This window comes from Gymnoscopelus microlampas (genome assembly GCF_963454915.1).
Source record: "Gymnoscopelus microlampas genome assembly, chromosome: 5".
Classification (NCBI taxonomy): domain Eukaryota; kingdom Metazoa; phylum Chordata; class Actinopteri; order Myctophiformes; family Myctophidae; genus Gymnoscopelus; species Gymnoscopelus microlampas.
This window is the reverse complement of record NC_139942.1, coordinates 4,803,307-4,826,925: the sequence shown is the minus strand read 5'-3', so window position 1 is coordinate 4,826,925 and position 23,619 is coordinate 4,803,307. Positions and strand designations below refer to the sequence as shown.

General features: G+C 40.3%; 1 pseudogene across 1 annotated transcript; it reads left to right on the top strand.

Annotated features, from left to right (window-relative positions):
• LOC311044841 (non-lysosomal glucosylceramidase-like) lies at positions 1 to 19,327 on the top strand (annotated as a pseudogene). The gene is made up of 13 exons: positions 1 to 59; positions 149 to 160; positions 1,524 to 1,615; positions 1,757 to 1,872; positions 3,151 to 3,369; positions 5,556 to 5,797; positions 5,904 to 6,006; positions 6,940 to 7,093; positions 8,087 to 8,212; positions 10,753 to 10,937; positions 12,232 to 12,336; positions 18,307 to 18,414; positions 19,167 to 19,327. The product of its transcript is annotated as a non-lysosomal glucosylceramidase-like (transcript).
• Positions 19,328 to 23,619: the final 4,292 nt, after the last annotated feature.

Here is a 23,619-nt window from a genome sequence, read left to right as displayed (position 1 = left end):
ATGGCTTTTTTTGGCCCTATTGCAGCACACGGCACACCCCACGTGAAGACCATGGTGTGGTAGTCTGTGTGACATGTGCAAAAACAATGAATCTAGCAGGCCCACAGTTCCCTCTTGTGTCTCTATTCCTTTTTGTGTATGCGTGTAGTATGTGTGAATTGTATGCTGCTGGCTCTAGCTTAAGTCCAGAGTGCTAAATGCATTCCAACAGCTGTGGCTGCATTTCTACTTAAACAGTGTATGAATAGACAAATGAAGAGGACAAGGTAATAGAGAAGAGAGCTTGCGTTCAAACAGCATCTGTCTGTGTGATGCCACATTGGGCCTTAATTTAATTTGCAAGGTCAGTTAGCCCTTAAAAGTCATAATAGCATCCCTAACTGCAACCGGGGTCCGGCACACGACCAGTTAGCTTCTAACCTCGCTCCCAGTTTTATCTCCGTCTCACGAGGCGATAAATCCTGGAAAATAACTAGCTTACTCTGCTTAAAGTATCTAACTTTACCGGAATGCCAGCCAACAGTCTATGGCTACTGTTCACTCTTTGTGGAGACTGAGTGCCCAGTCTCTGTACACCTTCATACACACAGTGTTCAGTGATTGTCTCAATCAGTTTGGGCCCTCTCCAATGTTGTATAGTAACAAGTACACATGTGTAACTTTATTTGTAACTTGGGTAGCACTTGCTATGCATCCTATGTGTATAACGCATCATGAACATACTTATAAGGCATTATAATCTGCTCATAACCCTGTATAATCAGATTTATAAGAGCTCATGAATACTCATAATGCTTTATAACCATAACACATTATAAGGCATTTTATACTTACTATAATTACTATAAGTATCAAGTGTTATAATACTTCATAGTTGCTGTCAAATTGGTAACACTTGCTATGCATCCCAAATTAATTATCAGAGTTATAATCTATTATAATCAATTGATAATGCTTTATTATCACCGTTAAAATGGGTCAAATAGTTATTATAATGCATTATACTACGATTAAAAGTTGTTATAAGTGGCCATTTGTTACTTTATGATAATTTAATAATGCTGTATTATAACGTTTAAAATGCATTATGCTCACTGTCATAACGTATTTTAATCACTGTTACAATTTGCCTTATTATCACTTAGAATGCATTATAACTGATCATAATGCATTATAGCAGTGATAATAATCAATTGATTATAATGGATTATAACTATGAGAATTAATTTTGGGCTGCATAGCAAGTGTTAACAAGTGGGTAGCAATTATGAAGTATTATAATACTTGACATCATAAGTCATTATAATACGCGTTATAATGTGTTATGGTTATGGTTATAAAGCATTATGATTATTTATAAGCTCTTATAAATATGATTATAAAGGATTATGATCAGATTACAATGCCTTATAAGTATGTGTATAATACGTTATACACATGGGATGCATAGCAAGTGCTACCGTAACGTGTTATGACGGGACGTTACCCAAAGTAATCAGATCACGTGTGTCCGTTTGTGTCAGGTATCTGAAATGGTGGTATAAGAACTCCCGGGGGGGAAAGAAGGCTTCCTTCGTTGATATCTTCCGCACGCTGCCTTTACTTCAGATATATGGTAGGTTTTGTTTTGCCAGTTGTACATTGTAGCATGATCTGTGGCGGACACACATCACAGGTGATGCTTCGCTAGTCTTTAGAATGCATAGCGCATTTGTCCAGCCCTGTACGTTTTCCTTTCCATATAACAACTTTGCAGGTGCTCCCCTGGGAGGCATTGGAGGAGGCACCATCACCAGAGGTTGGAGGGGGGAGTTCTGCAGATGGCAAATGAACCCAGGAGTGTACCACTACAACACCGTCATAGCTAACCAGGTATGTAGTAAATGGTGCATTTATATAGTGTCTTTCCCCCAAGTGCTTTACAATATGCATTACATACACCTATTCACGCACACTCACACGCACACGCACACTCGGCAGAATTAACAATGCATCGCACATTAAGGGCCCTATTTTGCGTGTCTTAAGTTCCAGCCTCTTATGACTTAGCCTGGAGGCGTGGCCAAAGTTGTTTGGCCACTCAAAACGGCCAAACAGCATTGGCCACGCCTCCAGGTCATAAGTTAAGTCGTAAGACCTGATACTTAAGACACGCACAATAGGGCCCTAAGTGTCTTGCTCAAGGTCACTTGACACGGTCAGAAGGAGCCAGGGATCGAACCAGGAACCTTTCGATTCCTACGCCACCGCTCAACTTCCTGAGCCACTGCCGCCTCCAGTAGTAGTAAAATAAATGGGCCATCATTTACCAAAACGAATATCATGGTGATTGAAAGAAGACTTTAAACTAGCGAGTGGAGGCATATAGTATTTATGTTTATTAAGGTAATAAAATCAAGTGTAAAGTTTGGCAAAAACCCATCCGCTTGCATTGAGAGTTATTTCTTCTGACACCAGCAGGGGTAAAACAGCTAAACTTACAGGCCATTCTTATGAATTGTTGCTTCCTATTTAGACTCAATTTCAAAGGCAGATGCTGGGACCTTGGTCCACACAAAGCACTGTAACTAAGGCTATATAACTGTAGGCTTACACCATCTGCATCATTCATCACTGTTGCTGTGATAGTCGTGGTGTGGACTCTGGCATCATCAACTTTAGTTAGATTTATAAATATGTTTATAGTTACGTAGGGCTTGGTGCGGACAGCCCATAAGTGTCTGAAAGACAACACTGTGTGGCTTCATTGATTCGGGATGCATTTCAGACTGCGCTATGAGCTTGTAGATCTGCTATTTCTTTTATTGTTTTAAAGCGAACATTTTTAACTCTGATCTGTGCTTCTGGGGGGTCCCTGCAACAACTTATTTTGAGATGGGGGTGCGCGGCCAAATACATATCATTTTGGGGGTCCTTGACATGGAAAAGTTGGAGCACCACTGACATAGCAACATAAAAGATTTTTCAAAACGCTGTTTGTTGAATATGTATTCAAAGATTTGCACAAAATGTCCACAATTTTTCAAAAATAACAGATCTACTTGTAGATCTGCTATTTTTGAATAGCCCCAAAGAAATCTTAAAATGACACACAGATGCGTTCCTGGTTTTAATGGGTTAAATTAAATTCCTCCATCTCTCCTATAATAGTTCACGGTGTGTCTGCGGCGCGGCGGTCAGACGCTCGACCAGCAGGTGCTGTCGGTGGAGCGCCCCCCGACGCTGCAGGGCTGGAACTGGGGCTACTGCGGGGAGCACGCCTTCTACCACGCCCTGTACCCCCGCGCCTGGACCGTGTACCACCTGCCCGGACAGAACGTCACCCTGACCTGCAGGCAGGTCTCCCCCGTCATCCCGCACGACTATCAGGTAAACGCTTAGAACCGTCAAGACCTGAGGCCGATTCTACAACAACAAAAAAATCTTCTAAACCCTTAACAGTTTTCTGAAAGAAAACTGTTATGTTGCTATGTATCACTGGTGCTCCAAGCCTATTTATGTCAAGGACCCCCTTTTGATCTCCAACCTCATTGTGAGCTTGGAGGTCCATTCACACAACTACAATATATATATATATATATATATATATATATATATATATATATATATATATATATATATATATATATATATATATATATATATATATAAATATTCAAAGACGTGCATACATTTTCACAATTTTTTCCAAAAGTAGCAGATCTACAAGCTCATAACTTGTATATCTGCTAGTTTTTGTTGTTTTCAGGGAGAGAAAGAGAGAGAGAAAGAGAGAGAGAGAGAGAGGGAGAGAGAGAGAGAGAGAGAGAGAGAGAGAAGGGGGGGTAGGGAGAGCAAGGAGAGAAAGAAAATCAGAGAAACATTTCGAGGATAGGCAAAAAAAAAGGAAGATATCTACATATATACACATATATATACGCATAATCCAGGTGGTACTACAGCATCCATATGGTTTGGTGGGTTCACATAGCAGCAGGTATTTATATGAGATTACACATTAAAGGGATAGTTCACCCAGAATATAACTTTTTACCAGGTTGCAAAACCTGGTCTACATCTACACTCGCTACTCCTGACTTTTGCGTCACTTTTTCCTCATTGGCTGGTCCTTTAGCCAATGAGGGCTCAATGTCCTCTCAGAATATGGGATCTAAAGACGACCCACAGTACTGTGTTTGGCCACTGTATGTAGCTCTATGGTAAGTGGTGCTGTTGCTCAATGTCCTCTCAGAATATGGGATCTAAAAAGGTTGCCATGTTTAGTGAGAGAAATAAGCAACCATATGGGATCTAAAAACGTTGCCATGTTTAGTGAGATAAATAAGCAACCTGGTATAATATGACAATATGTCATATCTTGTTTTCTATCGATTAGTCACCCCATAGAGACTTGAATTCATGGATATTTTTCAGTTTTTGTCGCATTCCTAAGCCAATAATTTGATGACCAGCAGACCGGTAAGCAGCGGTTCCAGTAGGAGACACAAAGAAGACTCTTTGTGTCTCCTACCGGAACCGCTGCTGGTAATCAAATTATTGGCTTAGGAATGCGACATAAACTAAACAAATATCTCATGAATTCAATTGGGGTGACTAATCGATAGAAAAACAGACATTTTGGAGGTGAACTATCCCTTTAAGGTGCAAAAGAGTGTCAGCGCATTGTCCATGAGATTAATTGCAAACAGAGTATCAACATATTTGTCAGATTCAACCACATGGTCCATAAAGTAACTTTCACAGGGACTTTCACAGGTGAAAATCCACGCCAAGGTCAACGTTTCTCACTGACCTCATTCTGGATTATGTGCCTTTCTTCATTTGGTGTTGCGTTCGGGGGTTTAGCAAGGATGCTCTTCCGTTCAATCTGTTTTTGTCTTAACCTATCGCATACATAGTGAAAAAATAGTCTAACATGGGCCTCAACAATATTGAATAAAATAGTTATTAATACAATTATTACACCGTTTTGTCTATTTGCCCCTTTCCCCGTTAAACCTTCTTTCTCCTTTAAAACAGATTATTTTACACATAAGCCCAGTTGTCTTGTTTCACCCCTGCACTTCACTGCTTATAATTATTTCCGTTAATCATCTCACGCTGGCTAGTACAGTGGTTCTCAATCTTTTCTGGCCGTGACCCCTCAAAATAATCATATTTGAACTGGGGACCCCCACCTGGTTCCACAGATAAATACTGTGAAAAAAAGCCGTTCTACAAGCTCACAACGCCTCGCGTTGTGAGGCGTTGTGAGCTTGTAGATCGTCTATTTTCACAATTTCGCCTCTTTCTTATATTATTTGACAATTTGGCCAATGTTTGACCAGTTTTTTATAGTATAGTTTGTTGGTTACCTTTGATGCAGTAATGGTATTTTTCTGAGTAATTAAAAAGGTCTTAAATTGTCACTTCATTGTCATCTGGGGACCCCCCAAAAATCAGTGGTTATCAACTGATCAACTTTCAGATCTATTTTCCTTTGTGCCTTTTGAGGTAGTAGAAAGAACCCACCAAGAAGTACATGTAAACTTCCTTGAAGAGAGTTTGTTAGTAAGTGCATCTCTATCTCTCTCTCTCTCATACAGAACGGGACATAGAGAACGGGAACGGCTGCGCTCTGGATGTGGCCGTCATGTTCACCGTGGTCAACGGGTCGGGCCACGAGGACGACGAGGGCGGGGGACACTGGAACGAACCATTCCGCCTGGAGAAGGCGGGGGAGGCCGTGTCCGGGGTGTTGCTGCACCACTGCACTCCGGTGAACCCTTACACTTTGTGTGTGGCGGCTCGAGAACAGGTGGGACACTGGTTTATTTGCCTCAGTAGATTTTTCTTTTTTAAGCTATTAAGACCTGAGGTCTTAATAGGTAAAGGAATCACTTTAAAGGAATCACTTTTAACAGCCTGACCGGGAGATCAGCCACCAGACAGCATTCAGTCCAAAGGGAACCTGTTCGGGCCTGTGGAATGACCTCATCAAAGACGGACGGCTGGACTCACCTACCGGTCAGTGTCCGGACAAATAAATAAGCAGTTTTATTTTTGTGTGCCTTTCTTGTTTTTGAGTGGTGCCAACCACTCCTATATCTGACTTTGTCCGTGTGTCCGTCCGTATGTATGTATGTATGTCCAATAAACAAACATTGATGACAACATCAATACGGGGCTCATCAAAGGCACCACTCTCTTCACACAGGGTGTGATTTATATTTGCATAACGACTAAATTGGGGAGAAAAAGGGAGTGAAACATAATTGGTTACAAAAATAAAATGTAGGAAAAAAAATAATAATTAAAATTAGAACCGATACCGATATTTTCTGATATTAAATGTTATTATCGGCCGATAATATCGGTATTATAATTGACTAAATTGATTAGTCTGATGAACCTCATTGCTCACAGGTTCTCATTGGAAACAAGACCGCAAGGACTTTCATGAACGACCTGTTAAAAGGAATTATCCTTATCCTTAACCACTTAAAGCTGCACTATGTAACTGTCCTCTTCAACCCCGAATTTGAACCCGTTTCCTGTTCAAGTGCTGAATTATTTTACCATTGAGCCTGCCTGCTCAGGGGATAAATTGAATGTTGACCATTAGGTCAAAATTCATGTCCGATCCTGTGTCTAGGTGAGACATGACCTTTGCCACAATCTAAATATCTCAATTGAAGAGCAGGGAGACAAAACCTTACAGATTGGACAGAATTACATTTTATTAAAAAAACAAAGTTACATAGTGTTGCTTTAAGCACTATTTTATACTTTATTTTGTAGAACAGTGTTGTGCAAAAATGTGCCGATTGACAAGCTCACAACGCGTTGTAGATCTGCTGATTTCACTATTCTTTTTTAATCGATCATTATATTTTATAATCACTGAAATCGATTAGTTCCTGTTGCATCCCTAATACCTTCCTCTTTCTGCTAACCCAGGCTCCAGCCCGCCCGCCCCTAAGGGAGAGAGGGTGGCAGCGGCCTTGGCTGCTGGGTGCTCAGTACCAGCTCGTGGTCACAATGCCCTGGAATTCAGCCTGGCCTGGGACATGCCCAAGATCAACTTCGGTTCCAGGGAGCGGGTGCACGTCAGGTAGCCTTCAGTATAAGTCACCAAAAGTGCAAGTCTGACGTATAGTCAAATTATGTAGATCACCCATTCTTTTTTTTTTTAGCTTAATTTTTTATCCCACGATTTTTGTAACCCCATTTTTTACACCCAGTGCCAATTGTCTATGTAATCCTGGGCACTACCTTCCCTCTGCCAACCTAGGAAGGCCAGGGCCGAGCTCATGCCTCCTTCAATCTTCAATGCATGAGAGCCAAATTACCTTCTTGTCACCGGGGCAGTATAGTGACCAGGATTACTGCATGTTTCTGTGAGGTTACCTACCCTAGGGAACACGGGGAGAACATGCAGGCTAGATCACCCATTCTTGAGAATTGGGACAAAAATCATGTTCATCAAAACATTTTTAATTATTATTTATTAACACAATTATTTAGAAAAAAGTTTGGTGAAAATATATTCTTAAAGGATTTATATATATATGAGTTACAGAAGATTTATTAAAAAAATGGTCTGGTTTTAAAAAACTCTAAACTTGCACTCTGCCAGAAAACACCCTTGTCTAAGACAAGGACTTCAAACATTTCTTTATTGTTTTTCTTTATTAAAAAAACTAACCATAACCATGTGACTCTGTCAGTCCTTCAAAATCCCCAAAAAAAAAACATAGCCGATCTACAAGCACGCGAGCTTGTAGATCTGCTATTTTCAAATTATACCATACTTTTGTACTTTTACTCAAGTCAATTTTTGATTCCGGACTTTTACTTGTAACAGAGTATTTCTACATTGCGGTATTGATACTTTTACTTAAGTACAACATTAGAGTACTTTTTCCACCACTGGGTAATAGTTTAACAACCCCCCCCCCCCTCTCTCTCTCTCTTTAATAAAAAAAAAAACCTCTCTCTCTCTATCTTTCATTTAAATAAGTGTAAAAAACACTCCACTAGTATCGCGACAACATTGATGCTATGTTGCCATGCTAGCGTCGGCTTCTCACACTTCTGTTCACAGGAGATACACCCGTTACTTTGGGACACAAGGGGACGCGTCTCCCTCACTCAGTCACTACGCCTTGACGCGCTACGGACAATGGGAGAGAAGCATCGAGGAGTGGCAGAGGCCCGTTCTGCAAGACAGGTACGACGTGATGGGAAATGACTGCCGTATCTGTTTATTTTCTGTGCTCAATATGCTGCTTTTGCAGACAGAAGCCATGTCCAGACTACAATATGACAGAAGTTCGGGTGGGCGGTACCCGTCCTAATTTCCGGCTGTTCGGTGCCACCGAAATGTCGCAACATCCCAAACTCATGTTGGCGTTCCGCCTTGTTCCGCCTTTCATTCTGTTGGCACTTGGCAGTGAAGCCAAGGTAAACTGCGGTAGTTTGGAAGAGACGCAAGCCAACTTCCAGGAGGAACAAACACTATAGTCTAGTCTAGTAGTGGCCATTCACAAACACAACCTATCGCTAAAAAGGGAATATATATACCGTCATATACCGCCGTCACAAATTTCCCACAGCGTGTCGCGGTCGGAATATAAAATACAGGTATTAATTTAACCATCTGTTCCACTTCCAGCAGTGCCGGCTGTATAGTGTTGCCTACACACTGGACGAAAGTTTTAAAGGAGACACACCATGAATTTAAAAAAAATATTTGATATTTAATATCATATGGTGTATGTCCCTCAAACCATTTTCAAAAGGTTTGAGCCTAAATCAACACTCAGATATACTCATCCCAAGTCAATTCTCTCAGGCTTATAAAGCACTTTCAGCTGCAATACCAAAACGTCCTGTTGGGCAGGGGGGTGCTGTACTGCGGTACTGAGCAATTCTGTCTGGCAAAATACATGGGCAGAAAGTTTGGTGAGGTAAGCAAACTTGCCATTCTGAGATGGCCTGTTCAGACACGCCCATTCTGAAAATCTCTGAAATGAGAATGAATGACTGAATGTTAAAAAAAAATATTTTTTGGGGTACAAGAGACACTGGGGAGCCAAAAAAATACAAAAGAAATAAAAAAAAAGTGAAATTCATGGTGTGTCTCCTTTAAGTTGCCAAATGATCTGAACGAGTGTTGGAACGAGCCGTGTATGAAATCACGCACGCACGCACGCACGCACGCACACACACACACACACACACACACACACACACACACACACACAAAAGCTGGGGACAGAGGAGAGTGGGGAGCCGTTCCGACCACATCGTTCAAGTGAAGCAGTTTGTTTTTTACTTTATTTATTCATTGAAATGAGTGTGCTTTTGAAAACAAAAAGGCTCTATATGTCATTTTAATCAATTGAACCACTACGTGACATATTTACCGGCACAAATGAACAGTTTGTTTAGAAACAATCTGCGACAGTCCAGCAAAGCGTTTCTCTCTCCATTTCTCACCACACATGGACAAATGACATCATCAACTTGCGACGGGAGTTGTCCCTATAGAGTGAAAGATTAACTATTTCTAAAGCAAATAAAATAATTAAGATGTTTTAAAAAATACATTATGTTTTTAAATGTATTTTAGTTATAGAGGGCATGTATTAACACATTGATTGCCAAGATCGCATATATGCGTTCTTTCAAATCCATCGCTTGATTGCCGCAATCCAAAAGATCGCATATATGCGTTCTTTTGAATTTTCATTGTTTAATCTGTGATCGCGCTGTTCTGTGAATTTTTCATCATCAGTTTCATTTCACTCACCGGGTTCCGGATTCATGACGCAGATTCCGTTTCCGGTTCTCGGAGGCCTTTTTTAGGCATTTTAGGCGACTTTGAGTCTCCTGCCGGAGACATTAGCATCTTTCCGCCGGTCGTCAACTTATTGGCTTAGGAATGCGACAAAAACAAAAACATCTCCATGAATTCAAGGCTTCATTTGTGTAAATGATAAAAAATAAGTATTTTTTTGGGTGAACTATCCCTTTGAGGCATATTTGGCTTATTAGCCAGGGATCCTTTTAAAGGGATATTTCACTTTCAAAACATGATTGGGTCATTTTATCATCTACTCAGGCTTTTGTGAGCCCCCCAGACAGTTTTTAAGTTGCTTGATTCAGTATTTAAATATTTAGTATTAATTTTATCAGACACGCCCCCTTCCTATACAAACCCATTGTAACTTCAAACTCAAACTCGGGGGCTGTGTTTTCTCTATTACTTTTTCATTTGTTTTATTGATTTTTTTTTCTCCAAAAAATATATAGAAAATAAATGAAAAAAGTAATTGAAAAAACACGGTCTCCTCACGTATTAGAAGGACAATATCAGTCACCAGAACCAAGGACGGGTGTTTCCGATGAATCTAACATGGTTAAAATGGAGTTTGAAGTTACAATGGGTTGGTAGAGGAAGGGGGCGTGTCTGATTAAATGAATATCAAATATCTAAATACTGAATCAAGCAACTTAGAAACTGTCCGGGGTGCTCCCAAAAGCCTGAGTAGACGATAAAATGACACCATTTTTCTGAGAAAGTGAAATATCCCTTTAAGCCTTATGGTATTCGTATATGCTTGTGAAACCAGGTATTTGTGAAGACAAGATAACGACAGCCCCTCTATGTACCTTTTGGACCACACAACAGCGACAATACGATGTCCTGTATGTCTCTACTTGCATGGCCCTTTTCACCTTTTTGTTTGGTAAAATGTGCCGTAGCTCTCTCCCCTCCTGGTACAAGTCGGCCCTGTTCAACGAGCTGTACTTTCTGGTGGACGGGGGGACGGTGTGGACGGAGCTCCCAGAGGACAGCGACGTGAGCGGTGGGCTAAGAAGCCAGGACGGGGGGCTACCTGCCCAGCCCCCCGTCGTCAAGGAGTATGGACGCTTTGCCTACCTAGAGGGTGAGCGGCGGGGAAATAGGATTTGTACGATTCCGGTTCCGTATCTGTGTCATTTTGAGATTTCTTTGGCTATTCAAAAAAATAGCAGATCTACAAGCTCATAGCACGGCACTGAGTGCCGCGCTATGAGCTTGTAGATCTGCTATTTCTTCGAAAAATCGTGAAAGTGTGAAAAACTTTGAATATATATTTTTCAAAGTGAACATTTGTAAAATATTTTGTTCCAGGGACCTCCCCAGATGCAAAGATTTGAGTTACAAATGTTCGTTATAAAAAATACATATATATAAAAAAATGAAAAAAATAGCTATGAGCTTGTATATCTGCTATTTTTTTTATTGCCAAAAGAGATCTAAAATAACACAGGTTATATCTAGAGTAAGAGTTTGCCAGAGATTAAAAACAAAAACTAAAAAGAATGCAAAACGACTCATATACCACAAAGTCTTGGTCGACTAAGACCAAACCAACTGATGAATCAGCTTTTAACTGGACAGCCCTAATAAATATGCATATCCACTTTGAAATCTCTTTGAAAAAGTCAATAGCTCAATTGCTGGTTGAATGCTTGCTGAACGTTCATGGTCAAGTTTGATCCCTTGTACTGATGCCAATATATCTTGTGCCTCAGGTCAGCAGTGGTGTAAAGTGACTAAGTACATTTACTCAAGTACTGTACTTAAGTACAATTGTAAGGTATTTTTTTACTTTACTGGAGTATTTCCAGTTTTCAGTACTTTTACTTCTATTCCACTACATCTCAAAAGCAAATATTGTACTTTTACGCCACTACAATTCTTTGAACACTTTAGTTACTAGTTACTTTTTAGACTTTGAGTATCATCGCAAAACACACTAAACACTCCAGCCCTATATACATTTCGGCCATTTGAAAATAGCAGATCTACAAGCTCACAATGCGCCGCAATGCGACACATTGAGCTTGTAGATCGGCTATTTTCAAAAGATTTTTTATACATTTTGCACTTGTGAAATGGGACATTATGCACAATGAGTACTTTTACTTTTGTACTTTAAGTATATTTTGATACCAATACTTTTGTACTTTTGACCTGCAGAAACTGAGGGGCCACAGCGACCATAGCATTCATGTCCTCCATGAAATTCCTGCCCCTGCATTGTAGCCTATCCTGAGTGGTTTTCCCTCTTTTTCTATCGCATACAGAATCAGAAGAATCTATTTTTTCACACACAGGTTTACAAAGTAAAAAAAGTACTCAAGTACATTTTGAATTCCGGACTTTTACTATTTCTACATTTTCCACCACTGCAGGTCAGGAGTACAGGATGTACAACACATATGACGTGCACTTCTACGCATCCTTTGCGCTCGTCATGCTCTGGCCCAAACTGGCCTTGAGCCTGCAGTATGAAATTGGTGAGTGGAAGCAGTGATGGAAGAGGTACTTTACTTAAGTAAAAGTATCAATACCGCAATGTGGAAATACTCTGTTACAAGTAAAAGTCTGGTAGATATGTACGAGAGTGAAATTGCAAAGATATTGGCATCAAAATGTGACACGCTGTGAGCTTGTATTTAAATAGGTTTGAAGTGGTTAATGTATGTTTTGTAATAATAATCTAAATCTACAAAGTAACTAGTAACTCAAGTTTGCAAATAATTGTAGTGGATTAAAAGATTACAATATATGCCTCTCAGATGTAGTGGAGTAGAAGTACATTTAGAAAATTGGAGTTACTCCAGTTAAGACCGGGGACAAAAGTAACACTTTTTGTATTTGCCTTCGTAATTCACAGACTACTTGAAATGTCCTTGTCATCTTTTGCTATAAGAAACATATATTAATAATATCACTTTTAAGTTTTCACTACTAAGGACAAGACTAAAATATTAATTTGAATGCAATGAGTCACAGTATTACAATTGCCCCGTGACGGGGGCAGTTGTAACAGTGGTTGGGGATAATTGTAACACTTTAAACATAAGTCATAGTAACACACATTATCTCAAATAAAAGCACATCACTAAGTAATATGTATTTTTTATAATTTAAAATGTTTTACTTACGAATGTTTTATATACATAATTACAATTATTTTGTATTTTTATTCACATTTTTTCCTATTTTTTTTGGTAGCACTTTATATTAACTATACACTATAAAGAATTAGTTAAGCATTAGTAAATGCTTAATTCATCATGAACTCATCATTAGTAAAGTATCATTCATACATTACTAAGCATTAGTAAACACAGTTATAAATGTTGCAACTATACACTATTAAGTATTAGTTAAAGCAGGGGTTCTCAAACTTTTTTGGCCCAGGTACCCCCTGGAGGGTAGAATTTTTTCCAGGTACCCCCTCATCCTCGCAACACCGATAAGCATATACTTACAACCACATGTGTACATTTAGATGCCATTGGAACTATTTGTATTAAACACTTCTCAATCAAAAATCATTCTGACCCACTTCATAGTCATAAACAGAAACCACTACTACAATATGAATCATGTGCCAATAGTCATTTTATTAAAATTGCTTTTGTGCAAAACCTGACAGCACACTTTTCAAGTATTAAACTGATCTTAATGATTTTCATAACATGAACAGCAGCAAGACTTCATAAAAAGAACACCCCTATAGTCCTAATAAAAACAGACATGTAAAATGACCAGTCTAAAGCTGGCTATAAGTATGTAGGTGCTTACATTTTTTTTTAATAATAAATATATTGGTCCTTAAATCCTTGGCACAAAGCTCTCAACAAAATGAATCTCAACAAATCACAAGTTATCATAACACTGCTACAGAACAAAATATTCAGGCCTATTACATCTGAAAATTGTCAGTCAAACACCATTTCAGTTAATGTTAATGTTGATAGCCACTACCTGTCAACACAGTGGTATGCCACTAACAGAAGTTAATATTGAATTTGTACAAAACCTGACAGCACACTTTTCAAGTAACTGATCTTCATGGTTTTCATAAAATGAACAGCAGCAAGACTTCAGAAAATGAACACTCCTATAGTCCTAATAAAAAGGTGCTTACATTTTAAAATAATAAACATATTGGTCCTTAAATCCTTGGCACAAAGCTCTCAACAAATATGATCAAATCAGAAGTTATCATAACACTGTTACAGAACAAAATAATATTTAGGCATATATTTACTTCTGAAAATTGCCAGTCACAAACACCATTTCAGTTTGAATCATGTTAATAGCCACTAGCAACACAGTGGTATGCTATTAACAGAGTTGTACAAAACGTGACAGCACACACACAAAATGAACACTCCTATAGTCCTAATAAAAAGGTGCTTACATTTTAAAATAATAAACATATTGGTCCTTAAATCCTTGGCACAAAGCTCTCAACAAATATGATCAAATCAGAAGTTATCATAACACTGTTACAGAACAAAATACTATTTAGGCATATATTTACTTCTGAAAATTGCCAGTCACAAACACCATTTCAGAGAGAGAGAGAGAGAGAGAGATAGAGAGAGAGAGAGAGAGAGAGAGAGAGAGAGAGAGAGAGAGAGAGAGACACCATTTTGATTAGAATCTTTGCATTAAGCTTGTTAGCTTGATCAACTCACCAATAACTTAATGAGAAGGATGAGCTTGTCTCTGACTACACAGTTTGTCCATTCTTGGACTGATGGATGACAGGCAGACTCTAAGATCGTTTTCCACATGCAAACGAGCCCTGTACTTGGTCTTAATTGCAGTCATAGTGGAGAATGATGACTCGCAGAGGTACGTGGTGGGAAAAGGTAACAATATTCGCATGGCCTCTGCAGTGAGTTCAGGATACTCATCTGAGAGGGAGGGCCAAAAGTCTGCATGAGGCACTTGCTTGAATCGGGCCTTCAATGTCCTATCACAGGATAAGTCCAACAGCTCCTCTTCTGCCTTAGCAGCGAGGCCACTTGTTGCTGCTGACGCAAATGGATCCCGCACCCAGTCCCAGGCAGCGGTGTCCACATCAGTGAAGTAAGAGCTGAAGTGCTCGCTCAGTGCAGTGAGGTGAGCGGTGACTACCTCTCTCACTATATCCAACGACAGGCTGTTTTCGTGGAGAAACTCAGTCAGCTGGGGGAACATGTCTGTTACTCCGTCTTGTATTCTTCTTCTCCATAGCTCAGTTTTCTTCATGAAGGCGGCGATTTTGTCGCTGACTTCGAGGATAGATGCATAGCCCCCTTGGATTGAGAGGTTGAGGTTGTTGAGCAAGTTGAATACGTCGGCAAGATAGGCCAATTTGGCAATACACTCCAGGTCGGAAAAAAAATCTGCGATGTCGGGTTTGTCCTCTCTCATGAACTCTGACATCTCATGACGTAGCTCAAACACCCGCTGCAAAACTTTACCACGAGAGAGCCATCTCACTTCAGAGTGATACAGCAGAGAGTCATGACCAGCACCCATCTCCCTACAAAGCTGTCCAAACAAACGAGTCTGCAGTGCCCTTGACTTTATGAAATTAACTGCAGTGACAACTTTGTTCAAAACAGAGTGAAGGTCTGGTTCCATACCTTTGGATGCGAGCGCCTGCCTGTGAAGCATACAGTGTGTAGCAATGACCTTCGGGTTGACAGCCTTTATCCGTGCAATAACACCACTCTTTCGCCCCGTCATCGCCGCAGCACCATCCGTGCAAATGGCGACACATTTTTCCCAGCTCAGTCCTGCTTCAGTCATGAAATCATCCAAAAGTTTAAATATTTCTCCAGCCGTTGTCCTCCCGGGCACTTCCTTGCAAAACAGAAAATCCTCTAAAATCTTCCCTTCCCATGGATAGCGAACCAAGACAACCAACTCTGCAGCATTGGCAACATCTGTTGATTCATCCAATTGAATTGAAAATTGCTGACAGGAACGCAATCTGTCCAGTAGCTGTGACTGAATGTCATCCGAGAGCTCCTCAATCCTCCTCTTGACAGTGTCATTTGAGAGAAGTATAGCTTTCACTTTATTAGCAAACTCTTTCCCAAACATACCTTCATTAATTATTACTGCTGATGGAAGTATGAGTTCTTCTCCAATAGTGTGTGGCTTCTTAGTTTTAGCTATCTGTTGAGAAACCAAATAAGACACCCTTTGAGCTTTCTCAGAAACAGTGGAAATCTTCACCATCCGTGTTTTCTGGCGTGAGTATGACTCGCTCTCTCGACGGAAGAATTATTTTGTTTTGCCAACATATTCTTTGTGCATGGTTTCAAGATGTCGCTTCAGGTTGGATGGCTTGTTAGCCTCCATTGCAAGACATTTGAGACACAGGACACATTTTGGTCTCCCGTCGCTGTTCTCAATGAAACCAAACTGGATATAACTGTCATTATACTTTCTCTTTTTAGTGTTTTTGTCATTTGGCAGATCATCACTCGATGATGTGGAAGACAAATATTTATCCATGGCTGGCTAAAAATACCCCAACTAAAGCAGCAGCAGCAGGTGTCCTTAAAGAGGGATTTTCTTTTGTTGTTCTTTTTTGCTGCAGGCCAGGGTGCATGTAAGCAGCGTTGCCATGTTTTGCGAGAGAAATAAGCAGCAAGGGCTACGAAAACAAGCCCACAACTCTGTATTTGCATGTAGTCATGGGGCGACTATACATGACCTACATACATATATATATATATATATTGAAAATAGCCGATCTACAAGCTCACAGCGCGTCTTAAAACAGTCGCTTATAATAAGTAGACATGGCAACGCTACCTGTGAGCGGTCACGACAGATTGACTGTGAGAATGGGAGAAACACAGTCTATGGAGAAACATAATGAACAGAACAAAACTGTTTATTGCACAACTTGCAACAATTGACCCCGTAGATAAACATTATTTTTTATCAAACAAAAAAACAAAACAAAAAAATTTTTTTTTTTTTTTTCATAATCTGTGAATTATTTCGCGGACCCCCTGGCTATGCGCCGCGTACCCCCAGGGGTCCGCGGACCCCACTTTGAGAACCGTGGAGTTAAAGGACGACTTCACCCCTTTTCAACCTATCTTCATATAATAGGTCCTCACTAATGCTCATGATAAAATGATACAATTTTTTTCTACTTGGTCTGTGTCTCATAGGAGGGCTGTGGACAGTCCAGAAACCCGTCTACCAGTGACATCAACGTTAGGCATGATTCATTTTCCCAACAAGATTTCAATTTTTTTATTTAGATTTTTAATAACAAGAGAACAAAGGCTTCTTTTATTGCATTGCAACTTTCCAGGAATAGAAAGCCTGCAGTTTCTATTAGCTTGGATTCCCCATTGATGATGTCACTGGTAGACGGGACTCTGAACTGTCCACAGCCCTCCTCTGAGACACAGACTGAGTAGATTTTTTTTTAACCATTTTATCATGAGTATTAGTGAGGACCAATTATATGAAGACAGGTTGAAAAGGGGTGAAGTCGTCCTTTAAGCATTAGTAAAACACTTAATTCATCATTAATTCATCATTTGTATAGCATTATTCATACATTACTAAGCATTAGTAAACACAGTTATAAACCTTTCAACTATACACGATTTACAATTAGTTAAGCATTAGTAAGTACTTAATTCATCATTAATTCATAATTTATATAGCATTAATAATACATTAATAAGCGTTTGTAAACACAGTTATAAGCGTTTTATTGCCCATTGATAACCTAATCTTTAATGTGCTTAATGTATTTTTTTTTTCTAAATCATGGAAAATGGGAGGTCCCTGGAACACCATATTTTGAGATGGGGTCCGCGGCAAAATACATACAATTTTGGGGGCCCTTGACATGAACAAGTTTGAGAACCTCATATTTATTTTTTCTTCAAAAAACGGATTAGAAGACATTTGAAGAATCCTCAGAAGACAGATGCTTTCCCGGTCTTAAAGCCATGGTTTTGCACCTTTTCAGTTTTTCATGTGTCTATGAGGTTGAACTTTATTAAGCCCCCTGGTGGTGTTTTTATGGTGTTTTATGTCTTCTCTGACTATTTGGAGTTTCTACCTGGAGGCTGAAACCTTGAGGGTCAAACGTGCCAATAGAAAAACAGCGCTTTAGTGACATAGTAAAAACATACCCTCCCCCTCATTATCATAACACAGCAGGTGTGGGCATGAGGAGGAGGAGGGACTAGGACAGGTGGGTGGTGCTAAGGATGTGGAGGAGGTGCTAAGGTGAGAACCTTAGCACTGGAGGCGTGTCCACATAAAAACATAATTTTATAATTTTAACAATTTCTGTACACTTTTTTGAAAAAAATCTTCCTCCTAGTATAACCATAATACCTGATGATTATGTTTTAGGGGGGGGGGGGGGATCACTGAAAATCACGGCACCCCGTCTTTAATGGGTTAAACGTCATTCTGTTTCCTAGCGGGCAGCGTGGTTCAACTTGATCCAATTGAGAGGCTTCATCTAATGAGCGGCCGCTATTCTTCAGTCAAGGCCAAGAATGTGGTTCCTCATGACATAGGACACCCAGGTATGAGAGTACGATTGTTTTATACTTTGGCTATTAAAAAATAGCAGATCTTCAAGCTCATAGCGCGGCACCGAGTGCCGCGTTATGAGCTTGAAGATCTGCTATTTGTTTTTTTGTTTTTTTTAATCGTGAAAATTTGTGCAAATCTTTTAATAATGTACTTTTTCATGCTAACATTTGTAACTCAAATCTTCGCTTCTGGGGGATCCCTGGAACAAAATATTTTGAGAGGGGGACCCCCGCGGCCAAATCCTTTTTTTTTTTTTTTGAAAACGGTTAGGATTTAGAAGACATTTGTAGAATTCCCAGAAGCAAAGATTTTAGATTTTATTAAAAAATAGCAGATATACAAAGCTCATAGCGTTCAGTTTTACCACACATTAAAAGTCTTTGTCATGGTCCTTCAGACGTGTATAAAAAGTTTTAACAAAAAATTCCACTCCATTGAAATTCCCCCCCCCCCCCACCCCCAAAGAAAAGGATAGGGGAGTGGCGAGGAGGAGAGTGGGCGGGATTAATGGCCTGTGACCTCACTGCCCAAGGGCCAAGCTTAGATTACTTTTCAGCCTAATTATTCAGAAAACCCCAGACCACAGAAAATCCACTGAATGTTCAAAGTTCAGATTTTTTGGGTGTAATTGACCCCCCAAAAAACCTAAAAAATAAAAAAAAGTGAAAATGAATGTCATAGAACCGTTAAGGTATTATTATTATTTTAAATCAAGAAAAAAAACGTCTGCCCCTTTCCTCAGATGATGAGCCGTGGCAGAGGGTCAATGCTTTCTTCTTCCATGACACTGCAGACTGGAAAGACCTGAACCTGAAGTTTGTCCTGCAGGTGTACAGAGACTTCCATCTGACGCACGACTCCCAGTACCTCAAAGACATGTGGCCCATCTGTCAGGTGGGGTGAACTGTACCTTCATGTACCTTCACGTGATAGGCTCTACTCACAGCAGCCATATTATGACGACATTCACAGGTGTTACCAATGATACTAATGAAGGCTCTCTTCCATTCTGGTCAAACAGAGTCAGGGTGCTAATATTGTGCATGTTGGCCCACTGGAAACACCAGTGGGTCTACAGTTGGGGTCCAGGGACCCTCATGGGCTTCCAAATGGCCCCTTACAGGTGTGTAACTCTGAGAGTGTACAAATGGAACCAAATGGACCCGTAAGGGTCCATTTGGTTCCATTTGTACACTCTCAGAGTTATGGGGGTCGTGGAAACCACTGTGCTAGACTAAATGGAACAGAGCCTTTATTAGTATCATTGGTAACACCTGTGAATGTCTTCATAATATGTCTGCTGTGAATAGAGCCTATTAGGGTTGCCAACGGTGGTGGAAAGTAACTAAGTACATACTCAAGTACTGTACTTAAGTACAATTATTTTCCAATTATTTGAAAACTTTAGTTACTAATTACTTTGTAGATCCTGATTATTATGACTATTTTCAAAAGATGTGCATACATTGTATTGAAATAGGACATTATGCACATTAAATACTTTCACTTTTGGTGCTTTAAGTATATTTTGATGCCAATGCTTTTGTACTTTTACTTGTAACAGAGTATTTCAACATTGTGGTATTGATGCTTTTACTTGGGTAAAACATTGGAGTACTTCTTCCACCACTGGTTGCTTACAGTAAACTGTATATCTCCGCTGTCCGGCAGGAACCAGCTAAATCCAAAAAAAGGAGTTAGGACGTTTTGTTTATCATTGATAAGAACAGCTGAATGGACCTCCAAGCTCACAATGAGGTTGGAGGTCAAAAGGGGGTGGAGCCTGGAGTCAGCAAAACCAGCTAACTCCACCCCCCTTTTGCTGGAGTTAGCTGGTTTAGCAGAAAGTTTGAGGATCCAATGGAGTTAGCTGCTTTTGTCGAAGCACTTTTTAATACTTTTCATTGGTTCAATATTTTTTTTTACCAACACACAGACGTAAAGGGTGTTCAATGGCACTGATTTATGGAAAAAAGCAAAAGCGGAAAAATGGAGTTAGCTGGTTCCTGCCGGACGGCAACGATATGCAGTTTTTTATATTAACCACTTGAAACCCAGCATCCATATTCTGATGGGAATATTATTCACAAATAGCAATGTATATGAGCTGTTTGAACTTGTAAGATGTGTGTCATTGATTGAATCCCCAAAAATAAGGAAGAGAGTGTGACCCTTATCAGTTCAATAAGGGACACGCATTTTAGTCTCCAAATAAAGGGACAATTCCATAATTTCAAGCTTGTTTTTTCAAGCTTTTTCAAGCTTGCTTCACCATTTTATCCATTGCTTGCTGCAATGGATAAAGTGGTGAAAGTTGGTGAAAGTTGGTGAAAGCTGGTTACACTGATTGCAGCAGGCAACTAGAGGCAAGTAAATCAACCTCCCTTGCGCCCACATATATGATTACATATATACTTAACGTTAACAAAACAAAACAAAACCTACTTTTGCATATTAAAGTTGATGAGCATTTTGGCACGGTCTTGCTGAGGTTAAGTTTAGGAATAAGGTTAGGTTTAGGCATAGTTTACTGATGTCATGTTTAGGAATACCAGGTGAATACCGCCAGATTTTCCCCGGGGCAACTGTGTTTTGGGGCGAGCAGGCGGTTTGGTATTTGTTGCGCAGCAGTTCACTCATGCCCACTTTATTCATTTCATTTTTGGCAAGCGACAACTCTGCATGATATAGTAGATCATATAATTTAGTTATCTATAAAAACAGGAACAAAATGTCTGTGATAAAGTGGAAAGAAGCGCAGCTCTAACGTAACGAGGTGTAATGATCAGTTGGGTTCATGTATGCAGTGCAAACACGCATGTGATGTTAGTTACTGTATAATATATGGCCGATAAATGTATTCTTTGGTCGATAAAATATAATCCTGTCAGCCATGGTGGCCGGCCCGAAAAATGCCTAGCGGAAACCCTGGTGTACAAATGGAACCATAAGGGTCCATTTGGAATCCCCTCAAGGAACCATGAGGGTCCCTGGACCCTTTGAGACCCACTGGTGGTGTAGCAGAGTGTTTACAGTGAGCCAACATGCACAATAACAGCACCCTGTTTGGAACACAACCAAGCATCATTGGTAACACATGTGAAGGAAGTAAGAAGCGGCCCAATTTCTTTCCAATATGGCTGCTGTGCATAAAGCCTACAGGGATTCGCCATTTTAAGGCTGCCTTGAAAAGACACCTATTCTCTCAGGCTTATGGCATATAGTTGTTTGTTGTTTTGTTTGTTCGTTTGTCTGTTGGTTGTTCATTGTTTTTGATGTAAAGTGTCCTTGGGTTTATGACAGGCGCTATATAAATTCAAGCTATTATTATTATTATTATTATTATTATTTTTATTATTAATGTTAAGGTTTCGAGGCCTATCAGGCTTCAAAGCCTTATTGAGATTGTAGGCGTTCTTCCGCCGTTTTTTCAGTTCTGGCCCAACCGTGCATACGCTTTTTACAAAACTCGGCAATATGGTAGAGGGCTATGCCAGACGGCGAAGACCCAAAACTCACAACCATCGGCCAAAGGGTGGCGCTGTAGCACTCAATTGAAATATGCCAACTTTGAACAGGTAGAACTCATGCCCTGTTTGACCTACAGCTACATGCGTCTCCTCATGCCTAACAACTTTCACATTTTGACTTTTGACCTCTGACCTTTTGATCTCCCACCATTTTGAATTATATGAAAAGCAGTTAAAATCAAACTCCTCCTGGGATGTTTGAGCAATCTGCACAAAACTGTATACACGTGTACTTTGGACCTATGCCGACAAAAACATGGTTTGGATTTTTTCTAAGTGAAAACATTAAGCTTTTATGAGCCAATGAATATAGCAGTTTTATGAAAATTATTCATCTCCCCCTAACACATACATGCAGACTCACATTTGTCAGAACTCCAATGGATGGCCTTCCAGAACCAGGAGAACATCTACAGGGAGAGCCTCAACACTCAACGGCAGCGTGAGACGAACTACTTTGCCTCGGGTGATCCGGAAAAGTGGAAGAGGCTCGTCACTCTGCTAAGTGGAATATTTTTTCGAAACGGGGTCTTTACAGCGGAAAGCCACAGCGGTAGATCTTTTGGATTACAACTGCTTAAATACGTGGCGCGAGTCCTGAAACAGTTCCCGTTGGCCCACCCCCATCCTGAAGTTGTAACAACAACTTCAATAGTGGAATGGATCCGTGGCCAGCTGCGCTTCCTACTGGACACCGTTCTGCCGTCCCTGGAGACGGGGGTGAGTCACAGCGGTCGCCGCAAGAAAGTGAGCAGGAACAAACTTGCTCACCTCTGGCTGCACAAAAGATCTAAAGCGATCCAGGTCATCCTGAACGACTGTGAGTACCCCAGCCCCCCTACAAGCTCAAATGACATTACAGCCATACAGGCTTATTATAACAATAAATGTCAGAGCCAGAGACCTATTGCTGATCTCCCTCCTCCCCCCTGGTATGAGAGCCTGCCGGCATATGAGCCGGCCTCGTTTCCTAACATCACGCACTTTACCTGTGAGGAGGTAGAGACAGTTCTACACAACCTCCCAAACAACAAAGCCAGTGGCATGGATGGGGTGACTTATGAGACTTTGAAAACCATGCAGTCATGTCAGACTCTGACAACTATCTTTAATGTCTGTCTGGAGAATAGGAGAGTGCCAGATGCATGGAAAGGAGCACTTATCCATCGTATTCCCAAGAAAGACAATATCCCTGAAGATCCATCTACATGGAGAGACATATCCCTCCTCCCAACAACATATAAGGTTTTTATGAAATGCATGCTGGATAGAATCCTTCCGTGGTTAGTTGATGCTGATATTTTGTCTAGCAAGCAAAAAGCATACATTTACAGGCAAGGAATGAATGAGCATGTGTTCTGCCTTAAAACAGGGATAGACGATTTCAAGCACGAGTCATGTAGACTGTACACAGTCTTCCTTGATTTTAGAGATGCTTTTGGGACTCTTTCACATGATGTCATGATCAGGTCACTTGAGGAAATAAAACTACCTCAAGTATACATTGACATAGTGAAAGACATTTACAGCGAGTCCTTCATCCAGGTGATCTGCGGAAAACAGCTGACTGAACCTATCCCATTAAAGACAGGCATTAAGACTGGCTGCCCATGGAGTGCAGTTAACTTCATAATTGACATCAACCAGTGGTTAAAGTGGTTATGT